This window comes from Scyliorhinus torazame, chromosome 24 (assembly GCF_047496885.1).
Source record: "Scyliorhinus torazame isolate Kashiwa2021f chromosome 24, sScyTor2.1, whole genome shotgun sequence".
Classification (NCBI taxonomy): Eukaryota; Metazoa; Chordata; class Chondrichthyes; order Carcharhiniformes; family Scyliorhinidae; genus Scyliorhinus; species Scyliorhinus torazame.
The window spans coordinates 14905604-14913995 of NC_092730.1; the positions used below are offsets into that span (position 1 = coordinate 14905604).

At 58.3% G+C, this 8392-nt stretch overlaps 1 long non-coding RNA gene across 1 annotated transcript; it reads left to right on the plus strand.

Moving 5' to 3' along the window:
* The first annotated feature begins 1789 nt into the window (after positions 1–1789).
* LOC140399911 (uncharacterized) lies at positions 1790–2277 on the plus strand. The gene is made up of 2 exons (XR_011937919.1): positions 1790–1925; positions 2018–2277. It is a non-coding gene; the product is annotated as an uncharacterized lncRNA (long non-coding RNA).
* Positions 2278–8392: the final 6115 nt, after the last annotated feature.

Genomic DNA, 8392 nt, shown 5'->3' on the forward strand with positions numbered 1-8392 from the left:
GCGGAGAGAACACGGAGGGGCGGAGAGAACACGGAGGGGCGGAGAGAACACGGAGGGGCGGAGAGAACACGGAGGGGCGGAGAGAACACGGAGGGGCGGAGAGAACACGGCGGGGCGGAGAGAACACGGCGGGGCGGAGAGAACACGGCGGGGCGGAGAGAACACGGCGGGGCGGAGAGAACACGGCGGGGCGGAGAGAACACGGCGGGGCGGAGAGAACACGGCGGGGCGGAGAGAACACGGCGGGGCGGAGAGAACACGGCGGGGCGGAGAGAACACGGCGGGGCGGAGAGAACACGGCGGGGCGGAGAGAACACGGCGGGGCGGAGAGAACACGGCGGGGGGGAGAGAACACGGCGGGGGGGAGAGAACACGGCGGGGCGGAGAGAACACGGCGGGGGAGAGAGAACACGGCGAGGGAGAGAGAACACGGCGAGGGAGAGAGAACAGAGCGAGGGGGAGAGAGGGAGGGATATGTAGAGAGAAAATGGAGGATGGGGAGAGAAAACAGGGAGGGAGAACATATAGAGCGAGGGAGAGAGGAGGGGAAGGGGTGGGAGAGAGAAAATAGAGAGGGAGGGGGAGAGAGAATCGGGGGAGAGAAGAGGGGTAGAAAGAAAATAGAGGGAGGGAGAGAGAATATAGGGAGGGAGAGAGAAAATAGATGGAGAGAAAATAGAGAAAGAGGGAGAGAGAGAAGAGAAAAAATAGAGGGGGGGGGTAGCACGGTGACACAGTGGGTTAGCACAGCTGCCTCACGGCGCCGAAGTCCCAGGTTCGATCCCGGCCCTGGGTCACTGTCCGTGTGGAGTTTGCACGTTCTCCCCGTGTCTGCGTGGGTTTCGCCCCCACAACCCAAATTGTGCAGGGTAGGTGGATTGGCCACGCTAAATTGCCCCTTAATTGGAAAAATGAATTGGGTACTCTAAATTTTTTTTAAAAATAGAGAGAGGGAGGAGGAGAGAGAAAATAGAGGGCGGGATAGAGAGAGGGAGGGAGAGAGATGGAAGGATAGAGGGAGGGAGAGGGATGGAAGGAGAGAGGGAGGGAGACAGATGGAAGGAGAGAGATGGAAGGATGGAGGGAGAGATATGGAGGGAGAGGGCTAGAGAGAGAGGGAGGGATAGAGAAGGTGAGAGAGAAAATAGAGGGGGGGGGGGGGAGAGAGTGAAAATAGGAGAGAAAATAGAGAGAGGGAGGGAGGAAATAGAGAGACGGGAGGGATAGAGAGAGGTGCAGGGAGCGATCGAGGGAGAGGGGGGAATAATAGTCTTTACTGTCGCAAGTAGGCTTACATTAACACTGCAATGAAGTTACTGTGAAAATCCCCTCGTCGCCACATTCCGCCGCCTGTTCGGGGACACAGAGGGAGAATTCAGAATGTCCAATTCACCCAACAAGCACGTCTTTCGGGGACTTGTGGGAGGAAACCGGAGCGCCCGGAGGAAACCCCACGCAGACACGGGGAGAACGTGCAGACTCCGCACAGACAGTGACCCAAGTCGGGAATCGAACCCGGGACCCTGGTGCTGTGGAGCCACAGTGCTAACCAATGTGCTACCGTGCCGAGAGGGAGGGAAATAGAGAGCGTGAGGGGGGGCTTAGGGAGAGTGGGTGGTGAGAAGGAGAATGGGGGGGGGGGGGGTTTATCGCGAGAGAAATGGACAGGGAGAGATGCAGAGGGGAGTGAGGCGAGGTCAGTGTCTGGGAAGGGAGAGAGAGAAGGCGTGTAGCCGGGGCAAAGTTTTGATTTTAGGAGCGCCCTCTGCCACTGCTGGTGAATTGAGTGACTGTGTGTCCCACAGGTGGTGGCGGGGGTGATGTATCGTCTGGTGGTGGAGATCGGAACGACAACTTGCAGAAAGGGCGCCTCGAACGTCAACTTCGATGAGTGTGACTTCCACAAGACCCCTTCGCACGCCCAGGTAAGGGGAGGGGGAGGGAGCTGCTGGTTCCTGAGTATCCCGGCACTCGGCTAGCTCGCTTGACGATATTAAACCTGATTTACCCTTTCCAGACACAGATCTGCAGGTTTAAAGTCTGGGACCGCCCGTGGATGGACCCGATGCGAGTGGTGAAGCAAAACTGTACCATCCAGTAACCCCCCCCATCTCGCTGGGCGCCCAGGTAGACGTCCGCGGAAGATTGCCAAGGCTTCGCTCTGCTGCGATTGTAATCACCGACTCGTAACCACGGGAGGCAAGAACACGTGCTGTCCAGTCTCGTCTCATCATGCCCCCCCCCCCCCAAACCAGCTGTCCTCCCCGGGGGGGGGGGGTAAGGAAGCTCGACCCAAAGTGGACCGACATCCTGTGAGAGTGGCCAGGTTTCAGCCTCTCTCACTTAAAGGACATCATCTGCTGTAGCTGACACACCCCGGGGATAGAGAAGCTCTTCCAGCTACAGACAGGCATCCGCGTCAGCAATGAGTCCCATTTAGTCTACGGGACAGTGCGTTTAATTAGTCTCTCTCTGCTTCAGGGTATATTCGCTTCTGAGCTCAGCATTGTTTTCGCTGAAGCGGTTTCAATAACGACCAAAACCTAAATACACGACTGTTGCATCCTATTCATTATCCAATAAATTTACTTCACTATTATCAACTGTTGTGTGTTGTCTCTGTGAAAGCCTTTACTCTGTATCTAACCCCGTGCTGTACCTGTCCTGGGAGTGTTTGATGGGGACAGTGTAGAGGGAGCTTTACTCTGTATCTAACCCCGTGCTGTATCTGTCCTGGGAGTGATTGATGGGGACAGTGTAGAGGGAGCTTTACTCTGTATATATCCCCGTGCTGTACCTGTCCTGGGAGTGTTTGATGGGGACAGTGTAGAGGGAGTTTTACTCTGTATCTAACCCCGTGCTGTACCTGTCCTGGGAGTGTTTGATGGGGACAGTGTAGAGGGAGCTTTACTCTGTATCTAACCCCGTGCTGTACCTGTCCTGGGAGTGTTTGATGGGGACAGTGTAGAGGGAGCTTTACTCTGTATCTAACCCCGTGCTGTATCTGTCCTGGGAGTGATTGATGGGGACAGTGTAGAGGGAGCTTTACTCTGTATATATCCCCGTGCTGTACCTGTCCTGGGAGTGTTTGATGGGGACAGTGTAGAGGGAGTTTTACTCTGTATCTAACCCCGTGCTGTACCTGTCCTGGGAGTGTTTGATGGGGACAGTGTAGAGGGAGCTTTACTCTGTATCTAACCCCGTGCTGTACCTGTCCTGGGAGTGTTTGATGGGGACAGTGTAGAGGGAGCTTTACTCTGTATCTAACCCCGTGCTGTACCTGTCCTGGGAGTGTTTGATGGGGACAGTGTAGAGGGAGTTTTACTCTGTATCTAACCCCGTGCTGTACCTGTCCTGGGAATGTTTGATGGGGACAGTGTAGAGGGAGCTTTACCCTGTATCTAACCCCGTGCTGTACCTGTCCTGGGAGTGTTTGATGGGGACAGTGTAGAGGGAGCTTTACTCTGTATCTAACCCCGTGCTGTACCTGTCCTGGGAGTGTTTGATGGGGACAGTGCAGAGGGAGCTTTACTCTGTATATATCCCCGTGCTGTACCTGTCCTGGGAGTGTTTGATGGGGACAGTGTAGAGGGAGTTTTACTCTGTATCTAACCCCGTGCTGTACCTGTCCTGGGAGTGTTTGATGGGGACAGTGTAGAGGGAGCTTTACTCTGTATCTAACCCCGTGCTGTACCTGTCCTGGGAGTGTTTGATGGGGACAGTGTAGAGGGAGCTTTACTCTGTATCTAACCCCGTGCTGTACCTGTCCTGGGAGTGTTTGATGGGGACAGTGTAGAGGGAGTTTTACTCTGTATCTAACCCCGTGCTGTACCTGTCCTGGGAGTGTTTGATGGGGACAGTGTAGAGGGAGCTTTACTCTGTATCTAACCCCGTGCTGTACCTGTCCTGGGAGTGTTTGATGGGGACAGTGCAGAGGGAGCTTTACTCTGTATCTAACCCCGTGCTGTACCTGTCCTGGGAGTGTTTGATGGGGACAGTGCAGAGGGAGCTTTACTCTGTATCTAACCCCGTGCTGTACCTGTCCTGGGAGTGTTTGATGGGGGATTGTAGAGGGAGTTTTACAGTGTCGGGCAGCACGGTAGCACAAGTGATTAGCATTGCGGCTTCACAGCGCCAGGGTCCCAGGTTAGATTCCGGCTTGGATCACTGTGTGGAGTTTGCACGTTCTCCCCGTGTCTGCGTGGGTTTCCTCCGGGTGCTCCGGTTTCCCCCCACAGTCCAAAGACGTGCAGGTCAGGTGGATTGGCCGTGATAAATTGCTCTTAGTGATCAAAAAGGTTAGGAGGGGTTATTGGGTTACGGGGATAGGGTGGAAGTGAGGGCTTAAGTGGGTCGGTGCAGACTCGATGGGCCGAATGGCCTCCTTCTGCACTGTATGTTCTATGCTTCATCAATGACCTTCCCTCCATCACAAGGTCAGAAGTGGGGATGTTTGTGGACGACTGCACCATGTTCAGCACCATTCGCGGCTCCTCAGATACTGAATCAGTCCCTGTCCAAATGCAGCAAGACCCGGACAATATCCAGGCTCGGGGCTGACAAGGGGCAAGTTACAGTCGCGCCACACAAGTGCCCGGCAATGACCATCTACAAGAGAGATCTAACCATCGCTCCTTGACATTCAACAGCATTACCATCGCTGATTCCCCCATAAGCAACATCCTGGGGGTTACCATTGACCTGAAACTGAACTGGACCCAGCCATATGCAGTCAGCAGTTAATGCAAATGGTATCTTGGCCTTGATGTCTCGCAACATCTCTACGGGACATCGTCGGGACCGCACTTAAGAGTACAATGTACAGTTTTGGTCCCCTTACTGAAGGATCATTGCATTGGGGGGAAGTTCAAGGCTGATTCCCTAGGTGAGGGGAAGGTGCTATCTCCGAGGAAGGATTGAAAAAGTTTGGCCTTTAGAAGAAATGTATCAGATTCTGAGGGGAGATGGTTTGACCAGGTGGATACCAAGAATGACCCCTTTCGGAGCGCAGGGGGCTCCGTTTCAGAGTCAGTAGGGGGGGGGGGGTCTCCCACTGAAGACGGCGATGAGGAGGAATAACTCAGAGGATGGTCACTCTGAAATTTTTACAACAATGATTTCATGGTCATCATTCGACTTTTAATTCTAATCTGTTTATTGAATTCACATTTGACCGCTCGCGCTGGTGGGATTCAGACCCCGGTCCCCAGAGCATTAGCCTGAGTGTCTGAATTACCAGCCCAGTGACACGACCACTACGCCATCGCGTCCTTGTAAGCCCCTAGTCAGAGAACCATGGAATCCCTACAGTGTGGATGGAAGCCATTCGGCCCACGAATCGGAGAGAGCACCTTACATATGCCCATTCCCCCAACCCCCATTGTCCCCGCCCCTCCCATTGTCGCTGCCACCCCGCCCTCAAATTGCCACTGAGGCCCCGCCCTCCCATTGTCACTTAGGCCCCGCCCTCAAATTGCCACTGAGGCCCCGCCCTCCCATTGTCACTGAGGCCCCACCTTCCCATTGTCACTGAGGCCCCACCCTTCCCATTGTCACTGAGACCCCGCCCTCCCATTGTCACTGAGGCCCCACCTTCCCATTGTCACTGAGGTCCCACCCTTCCCATTGTCACTGATGCCCCACCTTCCATTGTCGCTGTCACCCCGCCCTCCCATTGCCACTGAGGCCCTGCCCTCCCATTGACACTGAGGCCCCACCCTCCCATTGTCACTGAGACCTGCCCTCCCATTGTCACTGAGGCCCCGCCCTCCCATTGTCACTGAGACCCCACCCTCCCGTTGTCACCGAGACCCCGCCCTCCCGTTGTCACCGAGACCCCGCCCTCCCGTTGTCACCGAGACCCCCGCCCTCCCGTTGTCACCGAGACCCCGCCCTCCCGTTGTCACTGATGCCCTGCCCTCCCGTTGTCACTGAGGCCCCGTCCCTCCCATTGTCGCTGTCACCCCGTCCTACCATTGTCACTGAGGCCCCACCCTCCCATTGTCACTGAGACCCCGCCCTCCCATTGTCACTGAGGCCCCACCCTCCCATTGTCACTGAGGCCCCACCCTCCCATTGTCACTGAGGCCCCGCCCTCCCATTGTCACTGAGGCCCCGCCCTCCCATTGTCACTGAGGCCCCGCCCTCCCATTGTCACTGAGACCCCACCCTCCCATTGTCACCGAGACCCCACCCTCCCATTGTCACCGAGACCCCACCCTCCCGTTGTCACCGAAACCCCACCCTCCCGTTGTCACCGAGACCCCGCCATCCCGTTGTCACTGATGCCCTGCCCTCCCGTTGTCACTGAGGCCCCGCCTTCCCAATGTTATTGAGACCCCGCCCCTCCCATTGTCACTGAGACCTGCCCTCCCATTGTCACTGAGGCCCCACCCTCCCATTGTCACTGAGACCCCACCCTCCCGTTGTCACCGAGACCCCGCCCTCCCGTTGTCACCGAGACCCCGCCCTCCCGTTGTCACCGAGACCCCACCCTCCCGTTGTCACTGATGCCCTGCCCTCCCGTTGTCACCGAGACCCCGCCCTCCCGTTGTCACTGATGCCCTGCCCTCCCGTTGTCACTGAGGCCCCACCTTCCATTGTCGCTGTCACCCCGCCCTCCCATTGTCACTGAGGCCCTGCCCTCCCATTGTCACTGAGGCCCCACCTTCCATTGTTGCTGTCACCCCGCCCTCCCATTGTCACTGAGGCCCTGCCCTCCCATTGTCACTGAGGCCCCGCCCTCCCATTGTCTCTGAGGCCCCGCCCTCCCATTGTCACTGAGGCCCCACCCTCCCATTGTCACTGAGGCCCCGTCCTCCCATTGTCACTGAGGCCCCGCCCTCCCATTGTCACTGAGGCCCCGCCCTCCCATTGTCACTGAGGCCCCGCCCTCCCGTTGTCACTGAGGCCCTGTCCCTCCCATTGTGTGCAACCCCGCCCCTCCCATTGTCACCGAGACCCCGCCCTCCCGTTGTCACTGAGGCCCTGACCCTCCCATTGGGTGCAGCCCCGCCCCTCCCATTGTCATTGAGTCCCCGCCCCTCCCATTGTCGCTGTCACCCCGTCCTCCCATTGTCACTGAGGCCCCACCCTCCCATTGTCACAGAGGCCCCGCCTTCCCATTGTCACTGAGACCCCACCCTCCCATTGTCACTGAGGCCCTCCCATTGTCACTGAGGCCCCGCCCTCCCATTGTCACTGAGACCCCGCCCTCCCGTTGTCACTGATGCCCTGACCTCCCGTTGTCACTGAGGCCCCGCTTTCCCAATGTTATTGAGACCCCGCCCCTCCCATTGTCTGCAGCCCCGTCCCTCCCATTGTCGCTGTCACCCCGTCCTACCATTGTCACTGAGGCCCCGCCCTCCCATTGTCACTGAGGCCCCGCCCTCCCATTGTCACTGAGGCCCCGCCCTCCCATTGTCACTGAGGCCCCGCCCTCCCATTGTCACTGCGGCCCCGCCTTCCCATTGTCACTGAGGCCCAGCCCTCCCAATTGTCACTGAGGCCCCGCCCTTCCATTGTCAATGAAGCCCAGCCCTCCTGTTGTCACCGTGTCCCCGCTCCTCCCATTGTCACTGAGGCCCTGCCCCTCCCATTGTCACCATGGCCCGCCCCCCCCCATTGTCACTGTGGCCCCACCACTCCTGCTGTCGTCCCGCCCTCCCATTGTCACTGAGGCCCCGCCCTCCCATTGTCACTGAGGCCCCGCCCTCCCATTGTCACTGAGGCCCCGCCCTCCCATTGTCACTAAGGCCCCGCCCTCACATTGTCACTGAGGGCCCCGCCCTCCCATTGTCACTGAGGCCCCACCCTCCCATTGTCACTGAGGCCCCGCCCTCCCATTGTCACTGAGGCCTCGCCCTCCCATTGTCACTGAGGCCCCGCCCTCCTATTGTCACTGAGGCCCCGCCCTCCCATTGTCACTGAGGCCCCGCCCTCCCATTGTCACTGAGGCCCCGCCCTCCCATTGTCACTGAGTCCCCACCCTTCCCATTGTCACTGAGACCCCGCCCTCCCATTGTCACTGAGGCCCCGCCCTCCTATTGTCACTGAGGCCCCGCCCTCCTATTGTCACTGAGGCCCTCCCCTCCCATTGTCACCGAGGCCCCGCCCACCCATTGTCACCGAGGCCCCGCCCCACCCATTGTCTGCAGCACCGCCCCTCCCATTGTCTGCAGCCCCACCCCTCCCATTGTCATTGAGGCCCCACCCCTCCCATTGTCTGCAGCCCCGCCCCTCCCATTGTCACTGCGGCCCCACCCCTCCCATTGTCACTGTGGCCCCGTCCCTCCCATTGTCACAGGCCCCGCCCCTCCCATTGTCACTGCGGCCCCACCCCTCCCATTGTCACTGTGGCCCCGTCCCTCCCATTGTCACAGGCCCCGCCCCT